This window comes from Apium graveolens, chromosome 7, assembly GCF_009905375.1.
Source record: "Apium graveolens cultivar Ventura chromosome 7, ASM990537v1, whole genome shotgun sequence".
Classification (NCBI taxonomy): domain Eukaryota; kingdom Viridiplantae; phylum Streptophyta; class Magnoliopsida; order Apiales; family Apiaceae; genus Apium; species Apium graveolens.
This window is the reverse complement of record NC_133653.1, coordinates 17,634,322-17,649,302: the sequence shown is the minus strand read 5'-3', so window position 1 is coordinate 17,649,302 and position 14,981 is coordinate 17,634,322. Positions and strand designations below refer to the sequence as shown.

Below are 14,981 nucleotides of genomic sequence, written 5' to 3'. Positions count from 1 at the left end.
GGTTGGATCTTCGAAAAAATGATTTTAAAATTAATCTTGTAAATCGGGAACGAGTCTCGTTGTCGTGAGGGGTAATTTTACAAGATTTTTCTAATCCTCACATGCATGATGAATTTCAAATTTTTAATAATTTTTTTTTATGACTAAAATTGATATATCTTAACATCCGTAAGGTTGGATCGTTGAAAAAATTATTTTAAAAATTAATCTTGTAAATCGGGAACGAGTCTCGTTGTCGGGAATGGAAATTTTACAGGATTTTTCTAATCCTCACATGCAAGATGAATTTTAAATTTTTTAATAATTTTTTCTTATGACTAAAATTGAAATATCTTAACATCCGTACGGTTGGATCGTCGAAAAAATCATTTTAAAATTAATCTTGTAAATCGGGAACGAGGTTCGTTGTCGTGAGGGGTAATTTTACAGGATTTTTCTAATCCTCACATGCATGATGAATTTCAAATTTTTAATAATTTTTTTTTATGACTAAAATTGATATATCTTAACATGCATACGGTTGGATCGTCGAAAAAATAATATTAAAAATTAATCTTGTAAATCGGGACCGAGTCCCATTGTCGGGATGGGTACTTTTACCGGATTTTTCTAATCCTGACATGCAAGATGAATTTCAAATTTTCTAATAAATTTTTCATATGACTACAATTGATATATCTTAACATCCGTATGCTAGGATCGTCGAAAAAATCATTTTAAAAATTAATCTTGTAAATCAGGAACGAGTCTCGTTGTCGGGAGCGGTACTTTTTACTAGATTTTTTTAATCCTGACATGCAAGATGAATTTCAAATTTTTTATTAATTTTTTCATATGACTAAAATTGATATATCTTAACATCTGTACGGTTGGATCGTCAAAAAAATCATTTTAAAAATAATCTTGTAAATCGGGAACAAGTCTCGTTGTCGTGAGGGGTAATTTTACAGGATTTTTCTATCCTCACATGCATGATGATATTCAAATTTTTAATAATTTTTTCTTATGACTAAAATTGATATATCTTAACATCCGTACGGTTGGATCATTGAAAAAATCATTTAAAAATTAATCTTGTAAATCGGGAACGAGTTTCATTGTCGGGAAGGGTAATTTTACAGGATTTTTCTAATCCTCACATGCAAGATGAATTTCAAATTTTTTAATAATTTTTTCTTATGATTAAAATTGATATATCTTAACATCCGTACGGTTGGATCGTCGAAAAAATCATTTTAAAATTAATCTTGTAAATCGGGAATGAGTCTCGTTGTCGTGAGGGGTAATTTTACAAGATTTTTCTAATCCTCACATGCATGATGAATTTCAAATTTTTAATAATTTTTTCTTATTACTAAAATTGATATATCTTAACATCTGTACGGTTGGATCGTTGAAAAAATCATTTTAAAAATTAATCTTGTAAATCGGGAACGAGTCTCGTTGTCGGGAAGGGTAATTTTACAGGATTTTTCTAATCCTCACATGCAAGATGAATTTCAAATTTTTTAATAATTTTTTCTTATGATTAAAATTGATATATCTTAACATCCGTACGGTTGGATCGTCGAAAAAATCATTTTAAAATTAATCTTGTAAATCGGGAACGAGTCTCGTTGTCGTGAGGGGTAATTTTACAGGATTTTTCTAATCCTCACATGCATGATGAATTTCAAAATTTTAATAATTTTTTCTTATTACTAAAATTGATATATCTTAACATCTGTATGGTTGGATCGTTGAAAAAATCATTTTAAAAATTAATCTTGTAAATCGGGAACGAGTCTCGTTGTCGGGAAGGGTAATTTTACAGGATTTTTCTAATCCTCGCATGCAATATGAATTTCAAATTTTTTAATAATTTTTTCTTATGATTAAAATTGATATATCTTAACATCCGTACGGTTGGATCGTCGAAAAAATCATTTTAAAATTAATCTTGTAAATCGGGAACGAGTCTCGTTGTCGTGAGGGGTAATTTTACAAGATTTTTCTAATCCTCACATGCATGATGAATTTCAAATTTTTAATAATTTTTTTTATGACTAAAATTGATATATCTTAACATCTGTATGGTTGGATCGTTGAAAAAATCATTTTAAAAATTAATCTTGTAAATCGGGAACGAGTCTCGTTGTCGGGAGGGGTACTTTTACCGGATTTTTCTAATCCTGACATGCAAGATGGATTTCAAATTTGTTAATAATTTTTTATTATGACTAAAATTGATATATCTTAACATCCGTACGGTTGGATCATTGAAAAAATCATTTCAAAATTAATCTTGTAAATCGGGAACGAGTCTCGTTGTCGGGAAGGGTAATTTTACAGGATTTTTCTAATCCTCACATGGAAGATGAATTTCAAATTTTTTAATAATTTTTTCTTATGACTAAAATTGATATATCTTAACATCCGTACGGTTGGATCTTCGAAAAAATGATTTTAAAATTAATCTTGTAAATCGGGAACGAGTCTCGTTGTCGTGAGGGGTAATTTTACAAGATTTTTCTAATCCTCACATGCATGGTGAATTTCAAATTTTTAATAATTTTTTTTTATGACTAAAATTGATATATCTTAACATCCGTAAGGTTGGATCGTTGAAAAAATTATTTTAAAAATTAATCTTGTAAATCGGGAACGAGTCTCGTTGTCGGGAATGGAAATTTTACAGGATTTTTCTAATCCTCACATGCAAGATGAATTTTAAATTTTTTAATAATTTTTTCTTATGACTAAAATTGAAATATCTTAACATCCGTACGGTTGGATCGTCGAAAAAATCATTTTAAAATTAATCTTGTAAATCGGGAACGAGGTTCGTTGTCGTGAGGGGTAATTTTACAGGATTTTTCTAATCCTCACATGCATGATGAATTTCAAATTTTTAATAATTTTTTCTTATGACTAAAATTGATATATCTTAACATGCATACGGTTGGATCGTCGAAAAAATAATATTAAAAATTAATCTTGTAAATCGGGACCGAGTCCCATTGTCGGGATGGGTACTTTTACCGGATTTTTCTAATCCTGACATGCAAGATGAATTTCAAATTTTCTAATAAATTTTTCATATGACTACAATTGATATATCTTAACATCCGTATGCTAGGATCGTCGAAAAAATCATTTTAAAAATTAATCTTGTAAATCAGGAACGAGTCTCGTTGTCGGGAGCGGTACTTTTTACTAGATTTTTTTAATCCTGACATGCAAGATGAATTTCAAATTTTTTATTAATTTTTTCATATGACTAAAATTGATATATCTTAACATCTGTACGGTTGGATCGTCAAAAAAATCATTTTAAAAATAATCTTGTAAATCGGGAACAAGTCTCGTTGTCGTGAGGGGTAATTTTACAGGATTTTTCTATCCTCACATGCATGATGAAATTCAAATTTTTAATAATTTTTTCTTATGACTAAAATTGATATATCTTAACATCCGTACGGTTGGATCGTTGAAAAAATCATTTAAAAATTAATCTTGTAAATCGGGAACGAGTTTCATTGTCGGGAAGGGTAATTTTACAGGATTTTTCTAATCCTCACATGCAAGATGAATTTCAAATTTTTTAATAATTTTTTCTTATGATTAAAATTGATATATCTTAACATCCGTACGGTTGGATCGTCGAAAAAATCATTTTAAAATTAATCTTGTAAATCGGGAATGAGTCTCGTTGTCGTGAGGGGTAATTTTACAAGATTTTTCTAATCCTCACATGCATGATGAATTTCAAATTTTTAATAATTTTTTCTTATTACTAAAATTGATATATCTTAACATCTGTACGGTTGGATCGTTGAAAAAATCATTTTAAAAATTAATCTTGTAAATCGGGAACGAGTCTCGTTGTCGGGAAGGGTAATTTTACAGGATTTTTCTAATCCTCACATGCAATATGAATTTCAAATTTTTTAATAATTTTTTCTTATGATTAAAATTGATATATCTTAACATCCGTACGGTTGGATCGTCGAAAAAATCATTTTAAAATTAATCTTGTAAATCGGGAACGAGTCTCGTTGTCGTGAGGGGTAATTTTACAAGATTTTTCTAATCCTCACATGCATGATGAATTTCAAATTTTTAATAATTTTTTTTATGACTAAAATTGATATATCTTAACATCTGTATGGTTGGATCGTTGAAAAAATCATTTTAAAAATTAATCTTGTAAATCGGGAACGAGTCTCGTTGTCGGGAGGGGTACTTTTACCGGATTTTTCTAATCCTGACATGCAAGATGGATTTCAAATTTGTTAATAATTTTTTATTATGACTAAAATTGATATATCTTAACATCCGTACGGTTGGATCATTGAAAAAATCATTTCAAAATTAATCTTGTAAATCGGGAACGAGTCTCGTTGTCGGGAAGGGTAATTTTACAGGATTTTTCTAATCCTCACATGCAAGATGAATTTCAAATTTTTTAATAATTTTTTCTTATGAGTAAAATTGATATATCTTAACATCCGTATGGTTGGATCATTGAAAAAATAATTTTAAAAATTAATCTTGTAAATCGGGACCGAGTCTCATTGTCGGGAGGGGTACTTTTACCGGATTTTTCTAATCGTGACACGCAAGATGAATTTCAAATTTTTTAATAATTTTTTCATATGACTAAAATTGATATATCTTAACATCCGTATGCTAGGATCATTGAAAAAATCATTTTAAAAATTAATCTTTTAAATCAGGAACGAGTCTCGTTGTCGGGAGCGGTACTTTTTACCAGATTTTTCTAATCCTGACATGCAAGATGAATTTCAAATTTTTTAATAATTTTTTCATATGACTAAAATTGATATATTTTAACATCCGTACGGTTGGATTGTCGAAAAAATCATTTTAAAATTAATCTTGTAAATCGGGAACGAGTCTCGTTGTCGTGAGGGGTAATTTTACAGGATTTTTCTAATCCTCACATGCATGATGAATTTCAAATATTTAATAATTTTTTATTATTTCTAAAATTGATATATCTTAACATCCCTACGGTTGGATCGTTGAAAAAATCATTTTAAAAATTAATCTTGTAAATCGGGAACGAGTCTCGTTGTCGGGAAGGGTAATTTTACAGGATTTTTCTAATCCTCACATGGAAGATGAATTTCAAATTTTTTAATAATTTTTTCTTATGACTAAAATTGATATATCTTAACATCCGTACGGTTGGATCTTCGAAAAAATGATTTTAAAATTAATCTTGTAAATCGGGAACGAGTCTCGTTGTCGTGAGGGGTAATTTTACAAGATTTTTCTAATCCTCACATGCATGATGAATTTCAAATTTTTAATAATTTTTTTTTATGACTAAAATTGATATATCTTAACATCCGTAAGGTTGGATCGTTGAAAAAATTATTTTAAAAATTAATCTTGTAAATCGGGAACGAGTCTCGTTGTCGGGAATGGAAATTTTACAGGATTTTTCTAATCCTCACATGCAAGATGAATTTTAAATTTTTTAATAATTTTTTCTTATGACTAAAATTGAAATATCTTAACATCCGTACGGTTGGATCGTCGAAAAAATCATTTTAAAATTAATCTTGTAAATCGGGAACGAGGCTCGTTGTCGTGAGGGGTAATTTTACAGGATTTTTCTAATCCTCACATGCATGATGAATTTCAAATTTTTAATATTTTTTTCTTATGACTAAAATTGATATATCTTAACATCCGTACGGTTGGATCGTTGAAAAAATCATTTAAAAATTAATCTTGTAAATCGGGAACGAGTCTCGTTGTCGGGAAGGGTAATTTTACAGGATTTTTCTAATCCTCACATGCAAGATGAATTTCAAATTTTTTAATAATTTTTTCTTATGACTAAAATTGATATATCTTAACATCCGTACGGTTGGATCGTCGAAAAATCATTTTAAAATTAATCTTGTAAATCGGGAACGAGTCTCGTTGTCGTGAGGGGTAATTTTACAGGATTTTTCTAATCCTTACATGCAAGGTGAATTTCAAATTTTTAATAATTTTTTCTTATGACTAAAATTAATATATCTTAACATCCGTACGGTTGGATCGTTGAAAAAATCATTTTAAAAATTAATCTTGTAAATCGGGAACGAGTCTCGTTGTCGGGAGGGGTACTTTTACCGGATTTTTCTAATCCTAACATGCAAGATGAATTTTAAATTTGTTAATAATTTTTTCATATGAGTAAAATTGATATATCTTAACATTCGTAGGGTTGGATGGTCGAAAAAATCATTTTAAAAATTAATCTTGTAAATCGGGAACGAGTCTCGTTGTGGGGAGGGGTACTTTTACCGTATTTTTCTAATCCTGACATGCAAGATGGATTTCAAATTTGTTAATAATTTTTTCATATGACTAAAATTGATATATCTTAACATTCGTATGGTTGGATCGTCGAAAAAATCATTTTAAAAATTAATCTTGTAAATCGGGAACGAGTCTCGTTGTCGGGAGGGGTACTTTTACCGGATTTTTCTAATCCTAACATGCAAGATGAATTTCAAATTTGTTAATAATTTTTTCATATGAGTAAAATTGATATATCTTAACATTCATACGATTGGATTGTCGAGAAAATTATTTTATAAATTAATTTTGTAAATCGGGAACGAGTCTCATTGTCGGGAGGGGTACTTTTACCGGATTTTTCTAATCCTGACATGCAAGATGAATTTCAAATTTTATAATAATTTTTCATATGACTCAAATTGATATATCGTAACATCCGTATGGTAGGATCGTCGAAAAAATCATTTTAAAAATTAATCTTGTAAATCAGGAATGAGTCTCGTTGTCTGAAGTGGTACTTTTTACTAGATTTTTCTAATCCTAACATGCAAGATGAATTTCAAATTTTTTAATAATTTTTTCATATGACTAAAATTGATATATTTTAACATCCGTACGGTTGGATCTTCGAAAAAATCATTTTAAAATTAATCTTGTAAATCGGGAACGAGTCTCGTTGTCGGGAGGGGTAATTTTACAGGATTTTTCTAATCCTCACATGCATGATGAATTTCAAATTTTTAATAATTTTTCTTATGACTAAAATTGATATATCTTAAAATCCGTACGGTTGGATCGTTATAAAAATCATTTCAAAATTAATCTTGTAAATCGGGAAGGAGTCTCGTTGTCGGGAACGGTAATTTTACAGGATTTTTCTAATCTTCACATGCAAGATGAATTTCAAATTTTTTAATAATTTTTTCTTATGAGTAAAATTGATATATCTTAATATCCGTACGGTTGGATCGTCGAAAAAATAATTTTAAAAATTAATCTTGTAAATCGGGACCGAGTCTCATTGTCGGGAGGGGTACTTTTACCGGATTTTTCTAATCCTGACATGCAGGATGAATTTCAAATTTTTTAATAATTTTTTCATATTACTAAAATTGATATATCTTAACATCCGTATGCTAGGATCGTCAAAAAAATCATTTTTAAAATTAATCTTGTAAATCGGGAACGAGTCTCGTTGTCGGGAGCGGTACTTTTTACCAGATTTTTCTAATCCTGACATGCAAGATGAATTTCAAATTTTTTAATAATTTTTTCATATGACTAAAATTGATATATTTTAACATCCGTACGGTTGGTTCGTCGAAAAAATCATTTTAAAATTAATCTTGTAAATCGGGAACGAGTCTCGTTGTCGTGAGGGGTAATTTTACAGGATTTTTCTAATCCTCACATGCATGATGAATTTCAAATTTTTAATAACTTTTTCTTATTACTAAAATTGATATATCTTAACATCTGTACGGTTGGATCGTTGAAAAAATCATTTTAAAAATTAATCTTGTAAATCGGGAACGAGTCTCGTTGTCGGGAAGGGTAATTTTACAGGATTTTTCTAATCCTCACATGCAAGATGAATTTCAAATTTTTTAATAATTTTTTCTTATGACTAAAATTGATATATCTTAACATCCGTATGGTTGGATCGTCGAAAAAATCATTTGAAAATTAATCTTGTAAATCGGGAACGAGTCTCGTTGTCGTGAGGGGTAATTTTACAAGATTTTTCTAATCCCACATGCATGATGAATTTCAAATTTTTAATAATTTTTTTTATGACTAAAATTGATATATCTTAACATCCGTATGGTTGGATCGTTGAAAAAATCATTTTAAAAATTAATCTTGTAAATCGGGAACGAGTCTCGTTGTCGGTAGGGGTACTTTTACCGGATTTTTCTAATCCTGACATGCAAGATGGATTTCAAATTTGTTAATAATTTTTTCTTATGACTAAAATTGATATATCTTAACATCCGTACGGTTGGATCGTTGAAAAAATTATTTCAAAATTAATCTTGTAAATCGGGAACGAGTCTCGTTGTCGGGAAGGGTAATTTGACAGGATTTTTTTAATCCTCACATGCAAGATGAATTTCGAATTTTTTAATAATTTTTTTCTTATGAGTAAAATTGATATATCTTAACATCCGTACGGTTGGATCGTCGAAAAAATAATTTTAAAAATTAATCTTGTAAATCGGGACCGAGTCTCATTGTCGGGAGGGGTACTTTTACCGGATTTTTCTAATCCTGACATGCAAGATGAATTTCAAATTTTTTAATAATTTTTTCATATGACTAAAATTGATATATCTTAACATCCGTATGCTAGGATTGTTGAAAAAATCATTTTAAAAATTAATCTTGTAAATCAGGAACGAGTCTCGTTGTCGGGAGCGGTACTTTTTACAAGATTTTTCTAATCCTCACATGCATGATGAATTTCAAATTTTTAATAATTTTTTTTATGACTAAAATTGATATATCTTAACATCCGTACGGTTGGATCGTTGAAAAATTTATTTTAAAAATTAATCTTGTAAATCGGGAACGAGTCTCGTTGTCGGGAATGGTAATTTTACAGGATTTTTCTAATCCTCACATGCAAGATGAATTTCAAATTTTTTAATAATTTTTTCTTATGACTAAAATTGAAATATCTTAACATCCGTACGGTTGGATCGCCGAAAAAATCATTTTAAAATTAATCTTGTAAATCGGGAACGAGGCTCGTTGTCGTGAGGGGTAATTTTACAGGATTTTTATAATCCTCACATGCATGATGAATTTCAAATTTTTAATAATTTTTTCTTATGACTAAAATTGATATATCCTAACATCCGTACGGTTGGATCGTTGAAAAAATCATTTAAAAATTAATCTTGTAAATCGGGAACGAGTCTCGTTGTCGGGAAGGGTAATTTTACAGGATTTTTCTAATCCTCACATGCAAGATGAATTTCAAATTTTTTAATAATTTTTTCTTATGACTAAAATTGATATATCTTAACATCCGTACGGTTGGATCGTCGAAAAAATCATTTTAAAATTAATCTTGTAAATCGGGAACGAGTCTCGTTGTCGTGAGGGGTAATTTTACAAGATTTTTCTAATCCTCCCATGCATGATGAATTTCAAATTTTTAATAATTTTTTTATGACTAAAATTGATATATCTTAACATCCGTACGGTTGGATCGTTGAAAAAATCATTTAAAAATTAATCTTATAAATCGGGAACGAGTCTCGTTGTCGGGAAGGGTAATTTTACAGGATTTTTCTAATCCTCACATGCAAGATGAATTTCAAATTTTTTAATAATTTTTTCTTATGACTAAAATTGATATATATTAACATCCATCCGGTTCGATTGTCGAAAAAATAATTTTAAAAATTAATCTTGTAATTCGGGATCGAGTCTCATTGTCGGGCGGGGTACTTTTACCGGAATTTTCTAATCCTGACATGCAAGATGAATTTCAAATTTTTGATATATGACTAAAATTGATATATCTTAACATCTGTATGCTAGGATCGTTGAAAAAATCATTTTAAAAATTAATCTTGTAAATCAGGAACGAGTCTCGTTGTCGGGAGCAGTACTTTTTACTAGATTTTTCTAATCCTGATATGCAAGATGAATTTCAAATTTTTTAATAATTTTATGACTAAAATTGATATATCTTAACATCTGTATGGTTGGATCGTTGAAAAAATCATTTTAAAAATTAATCTTGTAAATCGGGAACGAGTCTCGTTGTTGGGAAGGGTAATTTTACAGGATTTTTCTAATCCTCACATACAAGATGAATTTCAAATTTTTTAATAATTTTTTCTTATGACTAAAATTGATATATCTTAACATCCGTACGGTTGGATCATCGAAAAAATAATTTTAAAAATTAATCTTGTAAATCGGGACCGAGTCACATTGTCGGGAGGGGTACTTTTACCGGATTTTTCTAATCCTTACATGCAAGATGAATTTCAAATTTTTTAATAATTTTTTTATATGACTAAAATTGATATATCTTCACATCCGTATGCTAGGATCGTCGAAAAAATCATTTTAAAAATTAATCTTGTAAATCAGGAACGAGTCTCGTTGTCGGGAGCAGTACTTTTTACTAGATTTTTTTAATCCTGACATGCAAGATGAATTTTAAATTTTTTAATAATTTTTTCATATGACTAAAATTGATATATCTTAACATCCGTACGGTTGGATCGTTAAAAAAATCATTTTAAAAATTAATCTTATAAATCAGGAACGAGTCTCGTTGTCGGGAGTGGTACTTTTTACTATATTTTTCTAATCCTGACATGCAAGATGAATTTCAAATTTTTTAATAATTTTTTCATATGACTAAAATTGATATATCTTAACATCCGTATGGTTGGATCATTGAAAAAATCATTTTAAAAATTAATCTTGTAAATCGGGAACGAGTCTCGTTGTCGGGAAGGGTAATTTTACAGGATTTTTCTAATCCTCACATGCAAGATGAATTTCAAATTTTTTAATAATTTTTTCTTATGACTAAAATTGATATATCTTAACATCCGTATGCTAGGAATGTCGAAAAAATCATTTTAAAAATTAATTTTGTAAATCAGGAACGAGTCTCGTTATCGGGAGCTGTACTTTTTACTAGATTTTTTTAATCCTAAAATGAAAGATGAGTTTCAAATTTTTTAATAATTTTTTCATATGACTAAAATTGATATATCTTAACATCCGTACGGTTGGATCATCAAAAAAATCATTTTAAAAATTAATCTTGTAAATCAGGAACGAGTCTCGTTGTCGGAGTGATACTTTTTACTATATTTTTCTAATCTTGACATGCAAGATGAATTTCAAATTTTTTAATAATTTTTTCATATGACTAAAATTGATATATCTTAACATCCGTATGGTTAGATCGTTGAAAAAATCATTTTAAAAATTAATCTTGTAAATCGGGAACGAGTCTCGTTCTCGGGAAGGGTAATTTTACAGGATTTTTCTAATCCTCACATGCAAGATGAATTTCAAATTTTTTAATAATTTTTTCTTATGAATAAATTTGATATATCTTAACATCCATACGGTTGGATCATCGAAATAATAATTTTAAAAATTAATCTTGTAAATCGGGACCGAGTCTCATTGTCGGGAGGGGTACTTTTACCGGATTTTTCTAATCCTGACATGCAAGATGAATTTCAAATTTTTTAATAATTTTTTCATTTGACTAAAATTGATATATCTTAACATCCGTATCACTACAAGAAAAAAGTCCATAGACATCGGTTTTTGGCCGATGTCTATGTTGTTTGGCAACCGATGTTGATGTCGGTGATGTCTATTCTAGACATCGGCCATAACCCGATATCTTTACTAGCTTAGACATCGTTTCTGGAAAAAAAACTGATGTCCATGCATTGTTTTTTTACAAAAAATGTTAGAAATAAATAATTTAATAAATAAATTATACTTATTACAACAGATTAAACATATAATGAGCTATGTTTTTTACAACATAGACATCATATATTTTCTTTTAGGTGATGTAAAATCAGATATTAAACATCGATTTATTCAGTAAAAGGCGATGTCTATAGTTGCACATAGACATCAATTATATTCCAAACAAAGTGATGTCTATGTTCAATTTACACTTGAATATGTCTATCTTTGACATCAGTTTTTTATAAAAAATGATGTACATTAACTTTTTTGACATCAGTTTTTCTTCTTTAAAAGTGATGTATAATTATTTTTGAGATATCAGTATTTATTCATTAAAAGTGATGTACAATTGTTTTTTGACATCAGTATTAATTCATTAAAATACGTGTTTGCATCTCAGTATTCAGCACTATTTTTATTTTTGAAGTTAAATGCTGCAATTGGAAGATCTGAGAAGTAATATATATTCGAAATTCTACACTGCCAGTGCAAACTACAAAGATTATTTGATGAACTATTTACAGGATTCTCAGCAAGATCAGATCAACCAAATCAAGAGTCACACTAGTTCCCCCTGTTATGATACAAAGTTGTGCGCACTAGTAAGCTGGTTTTGTAACAACTTTACTTTGATGCTTGAGGACTTTGTAATAGAGCAGCTATATCCAGTCCATGACTTCCACTCCATTGTAGTCCCTCCACAGTTGATAAAAGTGAGTAATCTGCGGGTTTCACAATAGCTTTTTGTCTCAGAATATGGAGGTGATCTTGATTTGGTAGCAACTCGACATCATAGTTGAAGAGTAAGATTGTTGTTGCACTTACATTGAGGTTTTCAGGAGTAGGGAAGATCTTTCTTTAAGCACCAAGCAACTCTACAAAATAAACTAAGCTAGTTCATGGTGTGCTTATAAAAAACTAGTAGATATCATGTCTATAGAAACTTACGAATTGTTTTTTGAAGATGACATGCTGGATACTAGATTCCTGTAAAAGATACAAAAGGAATTTAAAGAAATATTGATATTTAGTTTATAGAGTATATGAAGTAGGAAGAAACCTACACATTATATGGCTGGCAGTTATATTCAGCTGTCCGTGAAAAATTGTTATAAGATACATCACTGCAGCCAATACAATTATGAAATTTGTGAATACGATAAACATGGAACTTAATAATGATCCATCCTGGCATGTGGTTTCTCTAAATCTAGATGATATATTGAACTGAAAGCTGTGTAAAGAACTAACATATTTTCTTTGCTGCCAGAAATCCAACTTGGTATCTCTCCAGTCAATGAATTGTGATTCAGATACCTACATTCGATTACAAGTTGGTGTCACACTTCTGAGTACATTAGTTTGCAAATTACATAGAGGCTAAAGTAAACAGGTATAGGAAAGAAGATAAATTATGCAAGTCCAGCTATCCGAGTTAGTTGCATGTGTTCCTGGAAGGTAATAATTTCTTATAAGAAGTATTTGAAACAAATTGACATACATATATTGTATACTAAGGTCGTTTAAGAGCGCCATTGAATCTGGTATTTGGCCAGTCAACCGATTAAAGCTCATATCTCTGCAAACAAATAAAATAAAACTCAAAATGATAAAATTTTGATATATTTCCTAGCATACATGTTTCTGCAGGTTTTTGCATTCAACATGCACATCACACGCTACACAAGCATATAAAGCTAATTTTTAGGACCTAACTGTAAAAGTAGGACAATACTTTTGAAAATACCATTCCCGACATAACAAGAAGACTGAGTTACTGGTTATATAATCCAATGAACAACAAAATATTGGATAGAGAGAAAGTATTTGAACTTCGACGAGAAATCCAGAAGTACCCTCATAATTTACAATGTTCTTCTTTATATGTATAGACAGAACAGTGTAACTAAATTATTATAAGGAGAGTCTCTGAATGTGCTAATGAATTCTACATAGTAATACTTAAAAATATAGGTCTCTGTTGTGTGCTTATATCGACTAATGCATCTGTGAAAACATATATAGTACATTGTAATCCCTCACACGCGCATGCACAGACATACATTGTGAGGAACTCCAAAACCAGAAATTAGTACCGGATTGAGCAATAATAAAAGTTAGCTTACGGGGTTTTTAGTTGACCAAGTACTCCAAAGTATTCTGGAAGTGCACCATTGATCAAGCAATTTCTTAATATCCTGCAAAAGAAAGAAATATTAACAAATTTTTTCAGGGAAACACATCTGCATCAGACAAAATTTATGTACGACTTACAGCACATGCAAGGATTGCATATCTTTTAAATCTGGGATAGTCGAATTTCTTCCAGTCAGATCAGATATCCTCCTATCAACAGAAAGCACAGAAGTAATCAACTTATCTCAAAAGTCCAAACCAAAAATCAACTACAATGATAGAAAGTCATGAAGGTATTAAACATTCGCTAGATATTTGAGCAGTTCTTACAGTTCTATTAGATTTCTCAGACAGGAGATGCTCAATGGAATTGGACCCTCCAGTCCTGTTCCCTGCAAGTCCCTGCACAAAATTTGAAGTTTATTGAGAGGTATATGTAACCGTAGTTTCTAGAATATGTACTAACAACCAAGTAGAACCAAACTGAAGCATAATCGACCAAAATTACTCACAGTCTTGTCATATTTGTCCAGTTTCCAATGAAATCGGGTATCTTCCCAGAGAAATCATTCCCATCTATCCTACTACAAGGAGTAGATAATTTTAAGACTCTGTTAAACTTAGAAATATATAGTATAGATGAAGTAGTTCTTACAAATCCTCTAGATTCCTCAGGTTGCCAAATGTTTCTGGTATTGTTCCATTTAATTTATTTGCAGAAACAACAGTGTGAAGATTGTTTGCAAGATTTCCATCAATAGATAAATAATGATAGAAGTGTTAAAGCATTATGTAATTATGTTTTAATTATGATAAAAATGCGAACACATTATGTAATAGATAAAAGCCCTCCATGAAGAACCCTTTAGGCATGTAATTGTAATTCTTACAATCTCGTCAAGCCAATCAAACTTCCAAAGTTTCGAGGAATAGGCCCTTCAAGTAGATTATCTTCTAAAAACCTGAAAAGTTCAGCTCAGATTAAGTCAACCAAAGGTTATACTTGAAATCCAAGTCATATAGATCACATTTTCACTTACAGCTCCTGAAGAGTAGCGATGTTG

At 29.9% G+C, this 14,981-nt stretch overlaps 1 long non-coding RNA gene across 1 annotated transcript; it reads right to left on the bottom strand.

Annotated features, from left to right (window-relative positions):
• Window positions 1–13,904: 13,904 nt before the first annotated feature.
• Window positions 13,905–14,705, bottom strand: LOC141670866 (uncharacterized). Its single transcript, XR_012554785.1, has 4 exons — window positions 14,573–14,705; window positions 14,430–14,501; window positions 14,056–14,127; window positions 13,905–13,979 (listed from the first exon to the last, which is right to left on the bottom strand). It is a non-coding gene; the product is annotated as an uncharacterized LOC141670866 (long non-coding RNA).
• Between the last annotated feature and the right edge of the window lie 276 nt (window positions 14,706–14,981).